This window comes from Ochlerotatus camptorhynchus, unplaced genomic scaffold (genome assembly GCF_037179485.1).
Source record: "Ochlerotatus camptorhynchus isolate MF236.1 unplaced genomic scaffold, CSIRO-AGI_Acam_v1.1 ptg000357l, whole genome shotgun sequence".
NCBI lineage: Eukaryota > Metazoa > Arthropoda > Insecta > Diptera > Culicidae > Ochlerotatus > Ochlerotatus camptorhynchus.
Window position 1 is genome coordinate 1,419,672 of NW_027040845.1, and position 23,046 is coordinate 1,442,717.

The 23,046-nt window shown below is 42.4% G+C and overlaps 1 protein-coding gene across 7 annotated transcripts in view; it reads left to right on the forward strand.

Annotated features, from left to right (window-relative positions):
- The window catches only part of kcc (solute carrier family 12 member kcc), an 836,076-nt gene that overhangs the window by 362,874 nt on the left and 450,156 nt on the right, over positions 1 to 23,046 (forward strand). The window contains exon 1 of one of the 7 annotated variants that reach the window (XM_065231464.1): positions 19,254 to 19,270. The exons of 5 other annotated variants lie outside the window; for them this stretch is intronic. The gene's annotated coding sequence lies outside the window, so the exon portion shown is untranslated. One more of the 7 variants, XM_065231463.1, reaches the window with a different exon arrangement.

Sequence of the window (23,046 nt, forward strand, 5' to 3'; positions counted from 1 at the left end):
GCTAACGGGAGGCCAGCGACTCACCGGCGCCCTCATAGATGCTACGGAGTTGGGTAGTTTGGTAGGAGATGGGTCAGGATTCGCTTAAGCAGGCGATGCGACCACAGTAATTGTTTTGATCTCGAGGAGCTTGGGAGTAAACCCACGATCTTCTAATCAGTAAGCAAAAGCGGCAACCGCCAAGCTAGCCGAGCTCTTAAACTGAAATTCCAATCCTGCTTATATTAAAATTAAATAAACAAAAAGGAACCGTCTCACCCGAACGATCCAATTTACTTTAGCCATGTATTATAAAAACACTGATGCATTTTGGGGGGCACTTGGCCAGTTCTAAGGACTACTCTAACGACGGTTGATAGTAGAGGAGATTAATTCGCACTCGCGACGATTTATATCCTTCTGCAGATGTGTTTCAAGAAGCTCCTTGATAGTGGAAAATAAGCAGAGTGACAGTAACGAAAGCAGTGAAATAAGCAGAGTGACAGTAACGAGCGTAAAAAATACGACCTCGAAAATTAACACGTCCACCCGCGAGTATAGCACACTTCGATCTTCCATACGCCCTTTATACCCCGTACAGACTATGGCCCTTATAATGTAATATAGGCTGTCTTGCAATGAGCACTCATACATCTAGTTTCCACTGGAAATCCTATGTATGAGTGCTCATTGCAAGACAGCCTATATTACATGATACAAGCCATAGTATGTATGGGGTATTAGCAAAAGTTTGTTTCTATAAATCATTATCAAATTTTGATCTCATTTCGTGATTGATAAAAAAAAATAAGGTCTGTATCCACATTAATCCGGACACCTTCAAATCACTGTAGCTATTGAAATATTGCACGTGAAAAACTTCGCTGAGGTATAGCTGGAAGTCATTGATGAAAAATACTATGGTTGGTGTTTACATTCCATATTTGGTGTTCAAGAGGAAACCGAGAAGTGATAAAAACATTGGACGTGCTGATCCTGTCATGGACCGAAAGGTAAAGAGGATATCGAAGCAAACCCCGAATCTCTCTGTTCGAACGATTGCTCGTAAAATAGGAATATCAGCTGATTTTGTCCAAAAATCAAAACAGCGTTTGAGGCTGAAGTCGTTTAGAGAAAAATCATTTCCAAATCGCAACGACAAACATAATCTGACAGCAAAATCACGGGCTCGACGTCTGTACCATAGAGGTAACTCTAATACCCCGTTCACATTACAGCGTATATCACGTGATATACGCTGTCTTGCAATGAGCACTCATACATCTAGTTTTCACTGGAAATCCTATGTATGAGTGCTCATTGCAAGACAGCCTATATTACGTGATATAGGCTGTAATGTGAACGGGGTATAAGACTAGTAGGTCCCGAAAAAACGTGCTCAACTTTTTGGCTCAGCTCTGGTATTATCTTCGGTCCCAAGCTAATCGATGCACCCCTCGATATATATTAAAATCCACGAACCTCTCATTTTATCTGTCAAAATTTCATAGCTAATCAAAACAAACATTGTGTAGCACTACAGTTTTGACTAGAATGGGGTACGTTAATCGACTTGCTTGGGACCAATAGGCTAGTCAAGTAGCGAGCCAATTAAAAATCGTTAGTTTCCACCAGTTGTCTGTACTGCGAATATTTGACGAAGTTTTCATGCGTTGTTATGGACGATCCAAGGGGTGCTCACTCTACACACTTATTTTGCGCCAACATTTTTCTCAGTGTGCCTCAGTGTGCCGCAGCTGTGTCGGCAGTGCCAAGAAGTCATTAAACTAACTTATGTTTGCTTTGTTTACAAAAAGGACACGGACTCCAGTTGGGATTACACATTGGATGCAGCCGTCTCCAAGGATGCCTGCAACGGACGAGCTCCGTTGCTACACGATCCTTCTATCTTCAGAGGAAGGCCGACCCCGTACAACGAACGGCAATCATTAGTCAACCAGTCCTTCCTGGAGCCGGCGGAGGAAACGAATTTGCACCGAATTTTTTACCGCCCGAGTATCCTCCGTCGGAAAACTGTAAACCAACACCGGCCCGGAACACACGTCGAACTGACGAAGGACGCACCACTGACCCGAAACGGATCAGCCAACTTCATTCAATCACGACAACATGGCGCAGTGATGATGGTCTACGGACTCGATAACAACACAGCCAACACCGATAAGCTGTTCAATCCGTTCTGCTTGTACGGAAATGTTGTCAGGATGAAGTTCCTGAAGACCGGTACCACCATGGTCCAGATGGAAGACGCCATCGCAGTAGAACCTGTCGAACGCAGCATCCAGCACTTGAACAACATTGGACGAATTCAGATTGCATTCGTCAGAGTCCACCAACCCCTACACCCTGCCGGACAATTTCATCAGCTTCAAGGACTACAGCGCCTCCAAGAACAATCGCTTCCTTTCGTTGACCCAGGCCAGCAAAAATCGCATTCTCCACTTCTTCAATACCCCACCCGTATGCCGTCTAAGGATCTGCTGATGACTGCATTCACCACCAAGGACTGCCACCCGTCGCAAGTGTGAATGTTCCCGCTGAAATCGGGAAGTTCCACCTCCGGATTTGTCGAGTCCCCAATCGTAGCCCTGGCGATGAACGCCATCATGAAGTGCAACCACAGCGCGATTGATCACAAAGGCACAAAATTCCCGTTCATTATGAAGCAGTGCTTCTTCTCCTCCAAGACGATGAACGGTGCGTGGAGCATCGAGAACATCGAAAACACGTGAGCTTGGAAAGAGTGGAAGCAACAATCAATACAAAACTAACGATTTTAAATTGGCTCGCTACTTGACTAGTCTATTGGTCCCAAGCAAACGATTAAAGTTCTCCATTCTAGTCGAAATTCTTGTACTACACTATGTTTGTTTTGATTTGCTATGAAAGTTTGACAGATAAAATGAGGGGTTAGTGGATTTTCCTATGTTTCGAAGGGTGAATCGATTAGCTTGGGACCGAAGAGAGTACCAGAGCTGAGCCAAAAAGTTGAGCTGGTTTCTTCGGGGCCTTCTGGTCTTAGAGTTACCTCTATGGTGGAAGCTTGGAAAGGATTTTCCTTTTTCTGTGTAGTTATTTTATTATTCGTAATTATAATTTCTTATTGTGTTAGTTGGAAGTGGAACAAGGTAGGAGAGTAAAAATAATTTGTTGAACTATTTGAGATTTTGCCAAGACGGTTCTGCAACATTATATGTTGGACGATGGAATGGTTGGTGTAGCAGCCACCGCCATGGATGTATTCGAGCAGTTCGAATGGTCGGATGGCATAGTTTTTGTTTGGTTGTTGACTTTCGGCCACGGCTACACGAATTAGCGATGCACCTCCCACGTCTACGGCTGCTGCCAATGTTGCTGCTGCTGCTCCATCTGCTGGTCAGTCTCCTCTAAGATTCGTCAGAAAAGACGGACCACCAGCAGCAGCAGCATTGGAAGCAGCCGCAGCCGTGGGAACTGCATCGCTAGTTCGTGTTGCCATAGCCAGAAACCTCGGTCAGGTCAAGATACCGCTGTCAGCTGTTCTTCGTTTGGAAGGAAATGTGGACAAGACTGCCGATCCATGGCGAGACTTGGTTGAGATTCATGGTTGTGTTTTGGAAATAATTTGATTATATTGTGGCAACATCAATAACAAATTTTGACACATGCACACTGCGCAGGCGCAGAAAAAGTTCAGTGTTGCCAGTAACTTTAAAGATCAGAACAATTGTAACCATGGGTGCCAAATAGTGCCAATGGCTAGGTGTGCCCAAGCTTATTTTTGGTGCACTGTGCAGAGTCACCATCCCCTTAGGTGACCTCTAAAAAATCGGGTTTCAACCGTAATCTTTTGTACATTGATTTAAATTGAAATATATACTCTAGACACTTTTCTAAATTCAACGGTCAATTTAAAAGTATCGTAGTTGGTAGCACCGCCAGCTGTGGCGCGCATAGTCAGTTCCCTTGCGTTTGACGTAAACACACTACTGCCATCTGTTCAGCGTACAACCCACCACAGTATACTCAACAGATGGCGGTAATGTCTTTTTGTTTGTTTATTAATTTATTTGATAAACCAAATTAACTTTACAGAGCCGAGGATTCTTGGTCACTATACAATACATCTTAAAACTATAGTCAAAAGGTACAACACAATAAACACTTTATCTTCCGCTATCCAAAAAGCCTCATCCATCAGAACTGGAGCCGCTTCCAGCAGTTTCATTGAATGGCAGTTACGCCAACGAGGGTCAGAGCGCGTCCATTGCAGCAATGGACGCAAAACGTGGTCAGCACTCACACATTCATCACGAAACGGTTGCTTTCCAAAGTCGACGACGCATCGACCGAAAGAACTGCTGATGAAGAACAATGACGAGGACCACACAATGGTTGCTGCCGAGAAAACAGACGATCGCGTAGCACACATCGAGAGTGGCCTGCTTTTGTCGACAGCCGAGTGAACACTGCGCGGTAATGTCTTAGCGACGATGTTTTACAGTGAGAAATATTCAATGCGTTATGTCTGTATGTCTGTGCCTATACATACATATCATTCTTCGATGCAATCGGTGTAAATATTTACATTATTTCACAAATCTCAGGTAGTCATGACAGCAGTAGGTCTCTTTTTTCATTCAAATTGTTTTCAATAATCAAACGGCATGATTACCTGGGTTTTGTCAAATAAGGTAAATATTTCCATTGCTTGCACCAAAGAATAGCATCGATGCGAAGATAAGCAAACAAAACAGGAATTGAAAAATCTTCGTTCCGCACGTTTTTGGTGGAGAAGAGAATTCAGATGCTGCCAACGAGTTTCGACCCATGGTCGACGAAGGAGGTTCTGCACTATACTAGCATAGAGGTAACTCTAAGACTAGTAGGTCCCGAAGAAACGTGCTCAACTGTTTGGCTCAGCTCTGGGACTAAAGTTCTGTCCAGTTAGAATCCGGAATCACTTATTGTGTTGCAGCGGCACAAAAAGTAACCGCTGCAAGAATTATTTTACAGTGGTTTGTTTACCTAGGCGCCCACTTTCTGTGGTATAAATTTCACGGTGTTTCGTGCAGTGAGTCAAAAATTATTCCAGATGGAAGCCGAGAGGAGAGAAAAAATTCTGCACACCCACGTTGATAATCCAACGTGGTCCGCAATAAAAATAATTGATTGATTGATTTATCTTTATTGGGGAGGTTCCAATCCGCAATACAAATTTTCGCCTCCAATCCGCAATAAAAATAGCAAAAACGTTGAAAATCGCCAAATCAACCGTGTATGATGTGTTCAAACGTTTCAGCGAGCGAAAGAGCGTGGATCGAGTGCCTCAAGGTAAGCGTCGTAGTGGAACATATGACCGCAAGCTGAACCAGAAGGTGTTGAGATCCGTCAGAGCAAACCCTGGACTATCAGATAATGAAATCGCACAAAAATACGCTGCTGCTCGTGGTACCGTTCGAAGAATTCGTTTGCGAGCAGGATATCGTTCTTATCGAGCCAGCAAGCAACCAAACAGAACGTTGAAGCAAAGTTTCGTCACCAAAACTCGAGCTCGGAAATTTTACCAGCAGGTTTTGACGAAATACCAAGGATCCCTGCTCATCGACGATGAAACCTACGTCAGAATGGATTTCGGACAGCTTCCTGGCCAAAAATTCGACGGCACGAGGAGATGTTCCTGCGAAGTTTAAGTTTGCTTTTATGGACAAATTTTCCAAAAAACTGATGATTTGACAAGGGATATGCAGCTGCGGATCAAAGACCAAAGTGTTCGTGACGAATAAGACGATGGACTCGAAGCTGTACAAGGTAGAATGCCTCAAAAACCGCGTACTACCTTTCATTAATGCCCATAGAGGTCCCGTGCAAAACTTCAGATTTGGCGAGTTGCCACTACAGCCGGGAAGTCATTCAGTGGTGCCGCGATAATAACGTAGATTTCATCGATAAAAACATAAATCCACCCAACTGCCCGCAGTTCCGGCCCATCGAGAGATTTTGGGCAATAATGAAGCGGAAGCTTAAGAAAAGTGGAAAAACGGCTCGGGACGCGATTCAGATGACCAAAAATGTGGAACAAATGTGCCAAGGAAGTTGACTCCGGAGGTGTGCAGCGTTTGATGGGAGGAATAAAGAAGAAAGTGCGAATTTTCATTAGAAAAGAAGAGAAATGATTTGTATTGATAGATTTTCCCAAAATAACAGTGAATTACCTTTGTTTTGATGTATTAACCTTATTTGTACGTCAATCCATTACCGAGATACAGATGATTTTATTATACCGGATTCTAAATGGACATAGTTTTATCTTCGGTCCCAAGCTAATCGATGCACCCCTCGAAACATGGGAAAATCCACAAACCCCTTATTTTATCTGTCAAACTTTCATAGAGAATCAAAACAAACATAGTGTAGTACTAGAATGGGATACGTTAATCGTTTGCTTGGGACCAAAAGGCTAGTCAAGTAGTGAGCAAATTTCAAATCGATAGTTTCGTATTGATTGTTGATACTAGTGAAGAGTTTGGATGCTGCCAATAGAACGGGGTTCAGCACGATTTCCGTTGCGATTTAAGATGCTGCAAAGTAAAGTTCAAGTAAATTGCCATGGAGTTTTTTTTTTTATTTTCCGCACAAAGGAAGCTCCGCACGAATTCGGTATACCTATAGGAATTTAGATGCTGCCAAAGGAAGTTCCCGATAGTTTCGACAGAGTTCTCGACGGACGGCGTTCTGCACGATTTCGGTGATGATTACAGATGCTGCTGCTGACGCGTGATTTTAGATGCTTCCAGCGGGAGTTCCAGGAAGTTTCAACGGATTTTTCTCACTTTCTCGGCAGAGAAGGTTGTGAATGATTTCGGATACGATTCTAGATGCTGTTAACGAAGGTTCCAGTAAATTTCGAAGGCGGTTCCACACGATTTCGGTGGAGATTTCTGATCTTACCAGCGGAGGTTTTGACGGAATTTTCTCGCGTTCTCAGCGAAGGAGGTTCAGCATGATTTCGATGGAGGTTTCAAATTCTGCCAGTGGAGGTTCCAGGGAGTTTCGACTAAGGTTGCTCTCATTCACGGTGGAGAAGCTTGCGCAAGATTTCGGTGGAGAGTGCTCCCACCGGAAGTTCCAGGAAATTTCTACGGCATTTTTTTCGTGTTTTCGATGGAGTAGCTTCCACAAGATTTTCGTTTTCGTTTTTAATTTTCCACCAGAGCTGGTAAATGTTATATTGGGAAAAATTGTTACGAAATTCTTCCCCCATACGGTTTTCACAGTGACATTTTTGAAAAAAAAAAGTCTTATTTTCACCTTTGTTTGCAACATTGAAGAATATCCAGATCATCGCATAAAACTTGATACGGATGGCAGCAGCACTTATAAGGCTAATTCCATAATATTACCAGGGACCAAGTCTACGGGGGACGTCTCTAGCTAAGGTGCAGGAAAGATTTTAATTTGCTGTCGTGAGATGCGCCTGTAGATATAAAGAAGATTGATGAAGACTTTGAAGATTTGCTGCAAAAGGATGGAGAGCGATGAGAGTAGATGGATGTAGAAGCAAGATATGGCTGAAGACTTTTCGTAGAAAGATTCGCTTCAGAGTGTTAAAATTCGTTCTACATAAATTCCACTTTTAAGAGATCAATGGAGCTTAAAATGGTCTTATCAGCTCAATTGAGATCCTGTAAATATCATAGAACAGGCAGATCATATATGATGCAAATCTGTGTGAATGGCAAAAATTGTGGAATTTTCAAAAATAAGAGTCAGATAGAAATATCAAGCTGCAGTTAGATCAACATAAAAAGGAACCCTTACCGTTAATCATACTGCAATACTCGACATCCACTCACAGGACTATCGCATTCACCAAGCAATGTGATTGATTTCATCAGGTTCATAGTAAAGGGTGATACGGTCAAAATTTGGTCAAGGGAAAACGCGTGTAAATCGGTGAAATCGTTTATTTAAAAAATCAAATTAAATTTCTTTTTCAAGTTCAATTAGTATAAAATTCAGGAAAAATATTCAGTTAGGCTTCCGCTTTTCCAAATCCGAATTGTCGGGCCTTACGCTTGACCCCTGTCATCAGATTTTGTACAGCCACCTTGTCCACCTTCTTCGCCGCAGAAAGCCAGTTTGCCTTGAACTGCTGCTCGCCCTTAGCAGTTTTTTTGGTCTTCTTTAGGTTCCGCTTGACAATAGCCCAGTATTTCTCAATTGGGCGGAGCTCTGGCGTGTTGGGAGGGTTCTTGTCCTTGGGAACCACCTGCACGTTGTTGGCGGCGTACCACTCCATGGCCTTATTACCGTAATGGCAAGATGCCAAATCCGGCCAAAACAGTACGGAACAACCGTGTTTCTTCAGGAAAGGCAGCAGACGTTTATTCAAACACTCTTTCACGTAAATTTCTTGGTTGACAGTCTCGAAAGCTATGAAAATGCTGCTTTTCAAGCCACAGGTACAGATGGCTTGCCAAACCAGATATTTCTTTGCGAACTTTGGCAGTTTCATGTGCTTGAAAACATCTGCTACCTTTCCCCTTCCTTTTGCTGTATAAAACTCCTGTCCCGGAAGCTGCTTGTAGTCGGCTTTGACGTAGGTTTCGTCGTCCATTACCACGCAGTCAAACTTCGTCAGCATCGTCGTGTACAGCCTCCGGGATCGCGCTTTGGCCGTCGTATTTTGTTTATCATCGCGATTTGGAGTCACTACCTTCTTGTAAGTCGATAGTCCGGCTCGTTTTTTGGCTCGATGCACGGTTGTAGACGATACACCCAGCTTATTTGCGGCATCTCGGAGAGAGAGGTTAGGGTTTCGCTTGAAACTACCGGCAACTCTCTTTGTCGTCTCAGCGGCTTCCGATTTTCGATTCCCCCCCGATCCAGACTTCCTGGCTGTCGACAAACGTTCCCCAAACACTTTAATTACATTTGTAACGGTTGATTTGGCAACTTTTAGCGATTTTGCCAACTTTGCGTGCGAGTAGCTCGGATTTTCGCGATGCGCGAGCAAAATTTTGATACGCTGCTCTTCTTGCTTGGACGGAATTTTGACAACTGAAGAGTGAATTCCAAAATCAAAATAGGAGCAACATTCTACACACACACACCTTCAAAATGAGGGGTGTTCAGGTTTTTTAAATGCAAAATTGAAAGAAATACGTCAAGTTGATATTGACCAAATTTTGACCGTATCACCCTTTACACGCGTTCAAGTGCTTCCACCTGGCATTCATCCCCGCACCGCGGCAGCATTTCAAAACCGACGCAGTGGATATCACTATTGTGCTAAGTATAAATATTCATGCTTCCTCTAGCCGTCATCGTCCTCGGCTGGTGGATATTTTAATCCACTGCGACCACGGCTGATGCCGATGCCTTCGATGTTGGGTTGGCGCGTGTTTTTCACGCCATACCAATGGAACTCGATGGCGGCTGCCAAAGTCAAGCCATGCCATGCCAACTAAGTAGACGTCGATGTTCGTTGGCTCATGGTTTCTCACTGCAGCACAGTGAATGGTTATCGTTCGACCGTGTAATCTGGAAAATATCCAGTGGGTGAGCTTTCCACGCTAGTGGTGAGCAGATAAATTGGTTACAGCAAAATTGTTATGGCTCCGATGTGGAATGGAATGGATTGGATTCGAATCCGATCCTTGGAACACTGTTCCTCAGCAGTGGTGAGGCCAGGCGTTTCACGTTGCGTAACCATTTTGATTCTGAAAAGGATAGGATGATCCTGCCAAGTGGAAACAGCACAGTTGTGTTTTTTCCCAGTTGATTGAGCCGGGAGAAACTAGAAACGAACTGAAAGGTTACTTTTTTGGATTCAATTTTCTGCATAACTTTCCGGTGTAGATTTTCCTCCCGGATAGGTCAAGCATATTTTTAGTTTGGAAAACAAACAAGCAGCCAGCGGAACCAATCGAGAGCAGCACGGGAGCGCGCACGCGGCTTGGCGGAGAATGTGTTCAACTTATTTGGCTTGGCACTCGCATTGATCCGATGTCATCGGAAATTTTGGAATCGACACTCGGTTGCCAAAAACTTCTCCTGCCGTACCCACCACCTTTGCACGAGTGGCTACAATGTGGAAATGTGAAAACAAGAAGGCCAAAGCGGAGATCCACTTTAATTTGATTTAGCTAGTTGGCGCATACCGGTTTCCTAGTTCAAACATTCTGAGAGTTTAGGGCCAGGGAAAAGTTCGATCCTTGCATGCTAGGAAGTTCGTCTTCAATCTGAAATTCGAAGTCCAGCTGTGCTGCATGCTGTACCGTGGTAATTAAATTAATTTGACTATTCCAACCGGGAGGGACGTGATCGGAATCAAAGGGCTAAAATGGATGCAGAGCAAATGGCTAACGGCCTTCAATATCGATCGTTGGGGTTTGCTCCAGCTGCTAGAGAGTTGATCTTTTGCACAGGGTAAATGGTTAAACGGAGTGGTCAAAAAGTTTTCCCAAAGGGGATTTGCTTCGATGGGACCTTCTGGTGCTTGTTTTCTTAGCTCTTAATTGAGCATACGGGAAGTCCATTTTGACTGGACTTGGAGTATAACGACTGCTGGTCGCAGACTTTCGGAATTAAATCAAACGACCGACCCATTTGCTTCCAATGGGTTAAGTTTTCACAAGTTCGGTGATGTTTCCTTTTACTGGATTTTCTGAGAAGGCAGTGCACGAGGAATGTGAAGTTTAACTTATGTTCAAAGGAATGTAAATATGTAGTGTAATAGGAGGACTTTTGAAAGAGAAATGGATGCAGGAAATGGAATCAAAATGGTAATAATAGCGGTAAAATTGAGTGCCCATCTTCGATGAGAGGTTTTTTTTTTTAATTTAGGGCTTACCAATAATACAAAAATAACTCACTTTTGAACACAGTGTATTTATTTAACACTTTTCATTCATTATATATATATATTTGTAGTCATTACTTTGAGATAACACTTTTAAGTTTTTAACGGGATTAATATTGGTCATCTTTTGGTATTTTAGTTGTGGGTTAAGATGGGTCATGGGGCAAGATGGGTCATCTACTTTATTTATCTATATTTTGTGTCTGTCAACATCAACAGGTTTAATCTAAAAAGAAGTATAATTAGGGTTGCATTTCGCCTGTTAATCAGTGCTGATAAAAATCAGAGACGATGTTCTATAAGAGACGTGCGGAGAGAATAAAAGTAAATCTAGTTGCACGGCCAACTAATTTCTTTTTCTACAAGGTTTGGCAACCCGCAATTTTGTGTTTAATTCAAGTGACTTTTAATTTGAGCGATTGTCGTCTGCTTCAGCATCACGGTCAGTATCGCTATTCAATGGAAGTATTTGAAGACTCAATTTTTGACAACTCTGAGTGAAGCCAAATATACCACATTGGAGGGCATATTCGACAGAGCGTTGCACAAAATTATTCAATCTGCGATTGTTGCTTCCTATCATGAATGAGTGAAATCTCTCTTTTGAAGTCTTTGACAAATTTTACTATCTTGAAAAATTACACCGGAAACGCCTTGACCTTTGTTAGATGTATTTCGATGTGCTGGAGCAAATATTTCGTGAGAACATAACGAGATTTCAGCTGGTGAATAACAATAATATTCCCTGTCGAATTTCACTTTTCATACGCAAACTTAATTATAATTATTTATATCTCAACAGTTAGCAAGCGTCTGGCTGAAAATCTCCTTAATAAAAACAACCAATCTCAACAATTAAATTCAACGCCAGTCTCAATACTTCCCTCGCTTTTCTTTGTGAAGCGCTCGTGTTTATCTACATTGCTTGACGATTCGATTGGAACTTTTGGCTTCAGTCTTCGCGCGTCTCTTATTTAACATCGTCTCTGATAAAAATCAATTCTTCTACACTCAACTTGACAGAAAATGCAGACAACCTTAACCGATAGACCAACTACCTGCATGAACTTGAATTTTGACATAACGACATTCTTTTGATCAAGGCAACCTCTGAGTATCGAAGCAAACATATTTGTTTGTCTATTCGTGGCTGGATATTCATTATAGCCTATGTTGTTGTCAATATTAATATTCATCTTCATCTTCACACTTAGAAACATTTATGTAAATTTGGTGCTCTGAGAGTGACACTTGTGTCATAACAGACGCAAAATATAGCTAAATCAAACGTACTTTTCGCAGAGCAATGAACTTTTCAGTCACGGAGCACGTAATATTGCATGACATGTTTGTTTACTTCTCATCTCATATGTCAAAGATGGATTCCATCACGTGTAAAATTAGTTATTTCTAAGTGTGTTGGTGGGGATGATTTTTAGGATCAATTGCATAATGATTATTTTCATTTTACACAAATATAGCGCTGTGTAACGTGTTGTGTTGGTTTGTACACACAGATCGATGGAAAATTATTGCCTTATACTGAATTCATGATAATATCAAGGTTTTAGACTCTGCGGTCGACAATAATCAAAATAATCATTTTTCCAAAATTGAAAATAATTATTTTGCTTTTGAGGATCGCTTCTGATTTTAACCATTTTGGGTTGGATAATCGAGTACCGGTGTTCATTCCGCTCGTACGTGATAGCGAAGATTTTCAAAACAAACGCAATTTATCTGCTGATAAAAGCAGTCACTGCTTGATAAATATATAAATTAATAAATATACACTGAGTTAACCTCATAAAATTTGTAAGGTTATTTTGCTTAACGACGTGTTCAGGATATCATCCAAACCATTTGTGTAATAGTTCTATCATTTAGATTATCGTTTGGATATAGTAATTTTATTGGGGTAGTGCGAAAAAAAAAACTCGTTATTTGGGATTTACTTCGTAAAAATAGGTTTTTGAAAATATTGTCGAATACCCCACAATATTGGTATTTTTGAAATCGGAGCAACAGGTAGGAACCGTAAATCCATTTCTAACGCTATTTTAAAATCCAAGATGGTGACATTCGGTTAGAGAAAAACTGGGAAACACTGTAGGGACCGGAAATCGATGTCTGACGCCATTTTTAACTTCAAGATGGCCTGTTCCGGTTACAGAAAAACAGAAAAAAGCCTTATGGGGTTGTACGCAATGGCGACGTAGGACTACGTGATTTCATATAATTTTTTTCCTTGATTTGTTTTCCGTGCCGAGCACCAATGCTACAGGATGTGGGTTTTCGTTGTGTACTGGAGAACACCACCACTCACCACGCGGTGATTGAGACCGGATGGAATTCAACTTTGAAATCTGTGTTAGGAAAATCGCTTTTCGCAGGCAATCGATGATAATTTTATCAAAGCAACAGTTGCAATTCGTGCAATTTTCAATAGTGACATTTTGAAAAATGGTTAAGTCTTAAATTAAACTGATGCGTAGAAACATATCTGATCGATTGGTGATAAAATTATTGAAATTGGTTCAGGGGCAGCTGATTTATTAATGGTCAAAATCTTTCATAATTTTGTTACATGTTTCATTTTTGGTTTTCACAAAGTGTACCTCCATATAGGAATCACAGACGTAGTACTTACTTACTTAAGGGTCCTGTGCACCACCAGCGGTGCCAAGGGCCAACGTGAAAGACATCGATCCTGGGCGGCTGCTCGCTTTTGCCTTGAACTGGGAGATCCAGTTATGAGGCCACCAGGCACGAATTATATACCACAGGCATCGGTTGATGAAGACCTGCAGCTTTTGAGTGTTCTCCGCTGATACACACCACGTCTCGCTGGCGTATAACAACACAGATTTCACGTTCGAGTTGAAAATTCGAATTTTGGTGCGTTGACTTATCTGGTTGGATCTCCATACGTTTCGTAAACTCGCAAAGGCAGCCCTAGCCTTCTTGATTCGTGCACCTATGTCGCTCTTGGTCCCGCCGTCCGACGCTATTTGGCTGCCAAGATATTGGAAACTTTCGACCTTCTCCACTGCTTGTCCCGCTACCGTAAAGTTGGAAGGATTGCCCGTGTTGATATCCAACGATTTGGTCTTGTTGACGTTGATGGTGAGACCCGCCGCAGAGGAGCGTTCGGCTAGGTCATTGAGCTTACTCTGCATATCAGAGCGCCGTTGTGCTAGTAGAGCAACATCATCAGCCAAGTCGAAGTCGTTGAGATGGTCCATGGTGATAGGCTGCCAAAGCAGCCCACGGTTCGGTACACGGTCAATTGCACCTACCATTATCTCGTCGATTACGATGAGAAACAGTAGCGGTGATAGTATACATCCTTGTCTCACACCAGCGACTACCCGGATAGGGTCGGACAAGGCTCCGTTATGCAGAACTCTGCACGTGAAAGCCTCATACTGCGCTTCGATGAGGTTGACGATTTTATCCGGGACTCCCTTGCGTCTCAGGGCGCCCCACAGATTCTCGTGATTGAGACGGTCGAAAGCTTTTTCGTAGTCAATGAATACCAAATAAAGGGACTCTTGGAATTCATTGACCTGCTCCAGGATGATGCGGAGCGTGACAATATGGTCCACACAAGATCTTCCAGCACGGAATCCTGCCTGCTGTCGTCGGAGAGTCGCGTCGATCTTCTCCTGTATCCGATTCAGGATAACTTTGCACAGAACTTTGAGAACAATACACAGTAACATGATGCCTCGCCAATTGTCGCACACAGTCAGATCCCCCTTCTTTGGGACCTTCACTAAGATGCCGTGCATCCAGTCGGCCGGAAAAGTCGCGGTGTCCCAGATATTACAGAATAGTTGATGCAACATTTGTGCGGATAGCATGGGGTCAGCTTTGAGCATCTCTGCTGATATGCGATCGACCCCTGGAGCCTTGTTGGATTTCATGCTTCGGATAGCTGCTTCAATCTCCTGCAGTGATGGGGCCTCGGAATTGACACGAGTGATGCGCCGCACCCTAGGCGGATCATGCCGAGATGTTGATGGCTTGTTGCCCGTCGAAACTTGAAGAAGTGGTTCGAAGTGCTCAAACCAGCGTTTCAGTTGGTCAGTGGGGTCGGTAAGCAATTGTCCAGTCGTGTCCTTCACTGGCATCCCCGGGTTCATCCTTGCTCAGGCGTCGTGAGATATCGTAGAGGAGGCGTATATCGCCAGTGTTTGCGGCTTTCTCCCCTTCGTCGGCCAGGGAGTTCACCCACGCTCGCTTGTCCCGACTGCAAGAGCGCTTGACTTCCTTCTCTAGAGCCGAGTACCGTTGACGGGCTTCGTTCTTGGCTCCTCTGGTTCTCGTCCGCTCTATCGCGGCTTTTGCTTCTCTACGCTCCTCAATCTTCCGCCAGGTTTCATCTGTGATCCACTCTGTCCTCTAGGTGCGCAGCTCACCCAAGTTGTTCTCGCTTGTTTCTATAAAGGCATTCTTGATGGCTGTCCATTGTTCTTCTACGCTGCCACCTTCTGGTACGTCCGCAGCTCGAGTCTCAAGTTCATGAACAAAAGACCTTTTTACCGCTGGATCTTCAAGTCGGCGTGTGTTGAACCGCCGCCCGAGTCTCTCCTCCCGTCGCTGGATCCGCGCCATGCGTAGGCGGATTTCACCGATTAGAAGGTGATGGTCAGACGCGATGTCGGCCTGCGTTTATTCCGGACATCAAGAAGGCTCCGTCTCCATTTTCACAGACGTAGTCCTACGTCAAAATACTATTAAATACCCCACAATTTAAGTATCTTTGAACTCGAGGTGACCGGTAGTCCATGTCTGGCGCCATTTTAAATCCAATATGGCGGCTTCCGATTAGAGAAAAACAGAAAAATACTGTTCAATAACCCAAAATATGGGCATTTTTGGAAGCGGGATGACGTGTAGGAACTGAAAATCTATGTCTGACACCATTTTGAAATCCAAGATGGCGGCATCCGGTTACAGAAAAAACTGTAAAATACTATCAAGTACCCCACAATGTGGATATTTATGGGATCGGAGTTGCGTGTAGGAACCGGAAATGCAAAGTCACCTCGATTAATAAAAAATCCATTTTGTTATTTGACAGAATTTCCATGCACTTCTGTAACCGTAGTTCCCGGTTCATGATTTGATGGGTCGATAAGTAGGGTCCAGATGTGGGAGCTGCCTCCCTGGCGTCGGTAGCATTGGTGCTCAGCCCGGAAAACAAGATCGATGAAAAACAAATCAAGAAAAAACAAACACCAAGTAGTTCAATTTTGTGGTTGAATAGATTCACCAGATTTGCGTGAACAAAGCCTGAACAGAAGTTATTCTTTAAAATAGTACAAGTATTTTAAAGCATGCAGTTGAATAAAATCGTTCAGAAGTCGTTTCTTCATTAGGCCATTGTTTGTTGGGTCACGTCACTCCGATTAAAAAAATTACCCATATTGTGCGAAATTTTTTGTAACCAGAAGCCGCTATCTTGAATTTCAAAATGGTGTCAGATATCGATTTTCAGTTCCTGCATGTCACCCCGATTCCAAAAAGACCCATATTTTGAGGTGTTTGACAGTTTTGTTTTCCAGTTTTTCTAACTGGAAGCCCCCATTTTAGATTTCAAAATGGCAGCAATCATGGATTTCTGGTCCCTTCACGTCACTCTGATTCCAAAACTACCCATATTGTGGGGTTTTTGACAGTATTTCCTAGTTGTTCTCTATCTGGAAGGCGGCTTCTTGGATTAAAAAAAAATGGCGTCAAACATGGATTTCCAATACCTACACATCACTCCGATCCCAAAAATACCCATATTGTGGGGTTTTTTTTTTTACAGTATTTCCCTGTTTTCCAAAATCGCAAAAAACTCGTTATTTGGAATTAACCTTGTAAAGAAAATTTCGTTATTTGGGATTAATTTTGTAAATAGCGCGACTTAAATTGAATATCTACTGCGTCAAAAAAGACTTCGTCAACGGAGGTTCCAGTGTACTTGCTGACCCATCTTGCCCCTTGTAGGGTAACATTAGATTATGAATAGTTTCCCATCCAAAATATTTCGATAACATTTGACAAAATAAATTATTTAACTAAGTCATTTCAACTTTGAATTAAATCGAAGACAACAAATCAAGAAGACTGGCCACACTTTTCTATTTTCTCATGAACGCTATGAGACAGGTACAATCGCGTCATCTGCCGCTCAAAGGGTAATGCTTCGAACGAATTTGATAGCAAAGATTACATCATTCGAAGAAGGGTTTGTGTATTTGCTCATTTGTCTATGCGTTGCTTCCATCTTCACTCAAGCGCAGCGCTACACTCAAAAAATTCCACACGTTTGATCGAAGTGTTTAAACACTTGATTTTTTAAATGCACAATCACCTTTACTTCAAGTGTATTTCACCTTGGTTCAATGTGTTATACACGTTAATTTCTAGTGTTTCAAACTTTGAAATGTTGAAAATCTTTCACTATCTATTCAAGTGTATTGTACATTGAATCACGCTTCTGTTCAAAACAGATGGATTTAATGTGTTTTGCATTTCAATACGATGTGAATAACTTGCTCAGAAAGGTAAACATCGAAAGTCACAACTCTTGACTTTATCCTATCAACCCGCCTCATAAATGAGAACAACCGTGGCACAGTGAGATCGAACGAAGACTCCGACAGCAGCATACCCCAACAGTCCATGACCGAATCCCAAATCAGACCCATTAAAATGATATGTGAGAAAGCTCTGACCTCTGTAAGTTTTGTTTATATATTGGTCGATTCATGTTCAGAGTCGGTAAAGTAGAAGTCGATAAAGTAGAATATTGAACTATGATGTGCAAAGCTATTGATATTACCATATGAGACACATATAAACCAAGTGTGTCATAATTCAAATCCATAGTGTTCAGGCATGGTTCATAGCATAATATTCACACATGAAATGGATGTGTTTCAAAATAAGCGCAAAATTAAGTGTGAGACACATGATGATGACGTGTGGAATTTTTTGAGTGTATTGTATCTGTCACTTGGATTCTGAAAAAGTTGCCAGTCTTCTTGATATGATGTCTTCGCTTAAATCATAATGTAATAACATTGGCGTTACTAAGGGAAAATCCTAGGAGGGGCTCAAGTTATTTTTCGATTTTCTAAATTTGGCAATCAGTGAATCAGTGAACAATTTTATTATGTAAGGAAAATAAGTAATTGTAGTAACAATTCTAGAGGGATTTACATTAATCCTAGGAGAGCTGTAGCCCCCCGTAGTTACGCCTATGTATAATATTATAAAATTAAATAGTGAGAAAAACAAGCATCCCTGTACATTCCTCCTTGGTTATGTTTCATGTTGTTACATATAATAATTTTGACTGCATTGAGTGTAGAAACCTCTGAATTCTAAAACTTGCTCCATGTTCCATTAAATTCAATTTGAGCACTACGAAAGGAGCTTTAGAGCGATTATCTCATTAGCCACTTAATTAATTCAGCCAACTTCACCTGCTGCCATCTCTTCAATCTTACACGTGACATCAAATTGACCCTCCCGACGGCATCAATCAACGAAGATGCTTCCATGCAAAAATAAACACGAAACATGCAATAACTTTAGTGACGAAACATAAGCACACACACACACACACACATGACCCCTTCCCGCGTCTCTTGCATTGCTGCAGAAAGTGCATGCATCTAAGACGACGACGACGACGACGACCGGCGGCGGCCAATGACGGTGTGACGCGCACCGTGAGAATTGTACCTCTAGTGGGTCCCATTGTCTCAGCGTTCAGCGGTGTTGACTTGCGGCTCATTAATTCATTCGCACTCATCGGCGACGGCGCCGAAGTCACGTGAGTGACGTAGCGCTCACGAAATTCGCACCAAATATGTACTTAAAAATGTTTCGCTCCACTGAGAGATAAAAAGTGCCTCAGTTCAAACAAGAATCAAGCGTTGCAACGCTTGACCTTTTCTCATACGAAATTGCAACCGCGTGCCATATCAATCTGGCCAGTAGTCCTAAGCTATTATCACTTCATCAGAATCTATTGTTTCTTTCGCACTGCGCGCCCCAGGGGCAGTAAATATCACATGGTGACTATCAAACACATTGATCGTTTAACCCATCATCACGCCGTGCCACCGTCGCCGCCACCGCCGCCGCCGTCATCGTTGGTCGTCCGCGGAGTATCGATATTGAATGTAACTTGGTTAGTAGTCGATCGTTGGGCTTCGATAGTCTACCGGTTGTCGCGACGCGGGATGCACTGCATTCACTGTCCACGACTCATCCAGCAGGCTCCATTTGAGCAATTTGAAACTTTTGGAAGTGTTCAAAATCAGTCCGAAAGCGTGAATTGGTCACAGTAGGCATTTGGGGTGTGCAGTTCTTTTGGTGAAATACTCGCAATCACTTGTCGTGTGCGAGTGGAAAGTGAGTAAACAGTGATCGAGAAAGCAAAGTGAGTGGGAAAAGAAATCTGGCGGCAGAAGGGAAAAGCGGTATTTTATTGGTTTGACGTCAGGCCAAACGGAAAATATAGTGAACAACAGTAGTGGCTCAATTTTTATGTATCTGTATAGACAACGCAGTTCGCTTCTCTGGCCGGGCACTTGCAGAAGATAGCGCGAAATAAGTCAGTTATGATGGAAAGGAATTTTACAAATTTTACGATCGAAAAAATGAAACAAGGAAACCGTAAACAAACAGCGCTATTATAAACTAGAGCAAAGATGATGGGCAGCAGTTGAATAGAACCGACGGTGCAAATTGTTTGTGTTTGAATAAAATGGGAGAGCTATAAGCACGGTCATGAACCTGATAAATCAAAACTACGGCTACAGCTTTATTTATCACAAGTTCAAGGGTGCTGGTATTAATAACAAAATCTTTGTAAAATTAAGGCAATTGCAACGCATTTCCAAAGCTGAAGTGTTTAGTATAGGTATTTTGGTGTAATTTTGCATATAACTTTATGAGTCAGCATATCAACTCTTTTAAAGTTAAACCGTTTGATAGCAATATATATGCACAATGGGGCCTCCCTTAGCTCAGTCGGTAAAGGTTAATAATAAATATAAACATGTTACTCCCGGAGATACAAAAACAAACATTTCAAAACAAATTTTGCAGGATTCAAACGAAGGTTTCACTGTAGCCGGGTGTAATCCTACAGGATCTAACCCACAACCAGTATTGGGTTACCACGAAGCATCGTCATCTGAACGGAAAGAAGCTAATGGGAAGAACAGAATATCGATGACGATGCACGTTTAGATCTTGGCTTTGCGGAAATCCTTCTTGCGGAACGGTTTCCACTTCTTCAACATATCCGACGCTGGGAATATGTGCAGAAGCAAACTGTTGTGGCTCATCAAGCTGGGTGGTTGCAACTATAAAATATTTATAATATTTATGTTTTCGTCACGAACAAGGAGCAAGACAGCTCTTAATCATGAGCAATTTCAGAGTTGCTTTTGAGGCACCTCGAGCAACTCACATTGCTCAGTGAGCAAGATCACTGTCATTTGCTTCCTCACTTTTCGCATCAAAGCAACATTTGGAGGTGCGAAGCCGAAAAGCTGCTGTCAAACACAATAACAAAAAAGGAAACATTCAGCGGTGATAAAAAAAAACTCAATCCGCTGGACCAAATACTTCCGATCCGTCATCTGATACTAGTCAAAGCGATCCTGTTACCATTATTGCTTGACAACCTGCCACTGGACAAAACTGCGATCTTAGCTCTGGATTACTATGGCAATGTTCTGCTGCCAGCGGGCACCATCCCACTTCTGGTGCTACTGATGTGCCTTCTGGGTAATCTTGATATGGTGCGATACACCACCAAGATTCTTCTGCGGTCGTTGACGGAAGTCTATGTAACATTTTTTTTCGTTAGTTGAATTATGTATTATATCCGGAGTATGTTTCTTTCTTCGGTTTCTCGTCAGCAAAGTCCATAGCGATGATCCTGTACTTGGCCAGATCAGATTTACTATTGAAAATCTTCAGATCGCCATGGCCTCTTTCGTTCCATTCTTTCTGAACCATATGTATGATTCGATTTTCTCCAGTAGATCAATGATGGAATTGAAGTCCGGACGACGATCAAGGATCGTACTCACCGTCTTCGGCAGTGGCGGCTGCACTGGATACTCTGACTTCTATACCGGTGATTTCACCTTCTCCCCATGGACATCTGAAGACGATTCCTCTGGTTATTTTATGAGAACAAGTAGCCTGTTTCCACCTACCTTCAGTTAATTCACATCCATCTTTTCGAGACGGAAGAGTACGAACAAAATTCACTTCCAAAACCGTTACAGCAGCTGGTGACGTCGTCTAATCTAATCTAATCTAACACCAATACAGCCAGTTCATGAAAGCATCCTGGAAAATGATAAATATACCTCCATCCTTTTTCTTGTCTATTTGGTATATTTTGAACATCAGAGATGCGCGAAATAAATCAAAACGGCCAGGCCTACTGTGCAGCATTTAAGGGGCAAGATGATTCAGAAACATCGGGCCTGTTAAAATCAAAGATTCAAACACGATGCTTCAGGATCCAATAAATGGATGAAACGTGTACATCTCGTACCGTTATAAATGATTGGTCGTTGGGAGCATCTAATCTAAAAAAGTTAAGTGATGGTCAATTTTCCTCGAGTGATTGGGACATGAGCACTAACTCTTGTCCTAGCCCATATGGCTTATGGTTATAGCGCCATTACTCGCTTTCTGAAAAGAGATAAATGGAATAAAAGGCCGTAGGAGACAGGAAATGCAGGAAGGAACCCTAGTTCTATCTTCCCTTGAGAAAAAGCGGGTCTCTAATCAATCTACAGGAAAAGTTCGCTAAAACTCACGATGGCCTTTATTCACGGTGAAAACAAAGTGAAGTGACCAGTTGTCACTCACGGTGAAGTGATTGCCATGTAAATCAAATGGGAATCACTTCACAGTGAGTGACAAGTTGTCACTTCACCGTGACATCGGTAACAAGGGCCAATGACTCGTGAACTTCTCCTTTTGGGTGCTTCATAAAACCTCGCAAAATTTTCCAACGCTGAACAACTAGATTTCAGTAGAGAGTAATAGAATGAAAATATATTAAAAAAATATAATAACATATAAATGAAAATAAAGGGAAGACCTCAGCCAGTTTCATAATTTTGTACTCTTACTGTTCTGCTGCACTACTGTTGAACCAAAGGCACTTCCAAGACTTTTCCGGGTTATTTCCAACCTAGTTCAAAAATTCTTCAGGCAAATCATGAGCACATGAACTTTCAAGTACAAAACATCAAACGTCTAAAACCAGAAAAAGGGCTAGGACCAGAGTTGCGACCAATCGCAATCATCATCATCAAACAGCTGATGGTAGCAACGCTTTGTACATTCCTATCAATGTGCTCGTCGAAACTCTCTCCATGACCATCCATTAAGTTGACGAAAGAAGTAAAAAGCAACTGGTGAAAGTCGTCTTCTGTTGTGATCCATCACCGATCTGGTCATTCCTGACAATCACGACACTCATCTGTGCTCGTTTTGAAGCAGTTGCTGCTTTGCTTGCTTATGTGAGTGTGTTGGTGAGTGAGCCCAACAGCTTCCGTTTAATGTTGCCTGCTTTGTTTGTAACTCACACACTCGCGCCTGCCGAGACGAACTTGGAATGCATTAGCATTGTTTTCATTTTCTTCTGTCGTTTCGCTTTTTTTCATGATCGTACTGCAGAAGTCTTCACTGTTTTGGTTGTGCTTTTCATTATCAGCAGCGAGTGTAACGTTTTGCTTGTGAGCAGCGACCATTACTGGTGATTGTTGTTTGCCATGGCTCTAACTCTCACTGCGTGACAAAACGACCTGTCAGCGATAGTCGGTTGATGCGAAGACGAGTGTCACGTGAGTGTCATGATATTTTGCATCACTGGCTAGGACGACTCTCTTGTCGAATGAATCAATTGGCAAATCTATGTTGGAACTTGGCCATACCCACTCGTTCCCAACCGTTGACAATAACGCGCTCTGCTTTAGATTTCTCATCAAAATACAGCACGAAAGCGGCTCTTCGAAATGAAGTCCAAGACAAAGTTGTAGAAACCGAAACAGGTGAATATATTAACAGGTACGAACTCACCAAATGAACAATGGTTTGCCCATCAAGCAAAAACTTGGAAGACTGTTGCATCTCCTAATCCTAGCTCA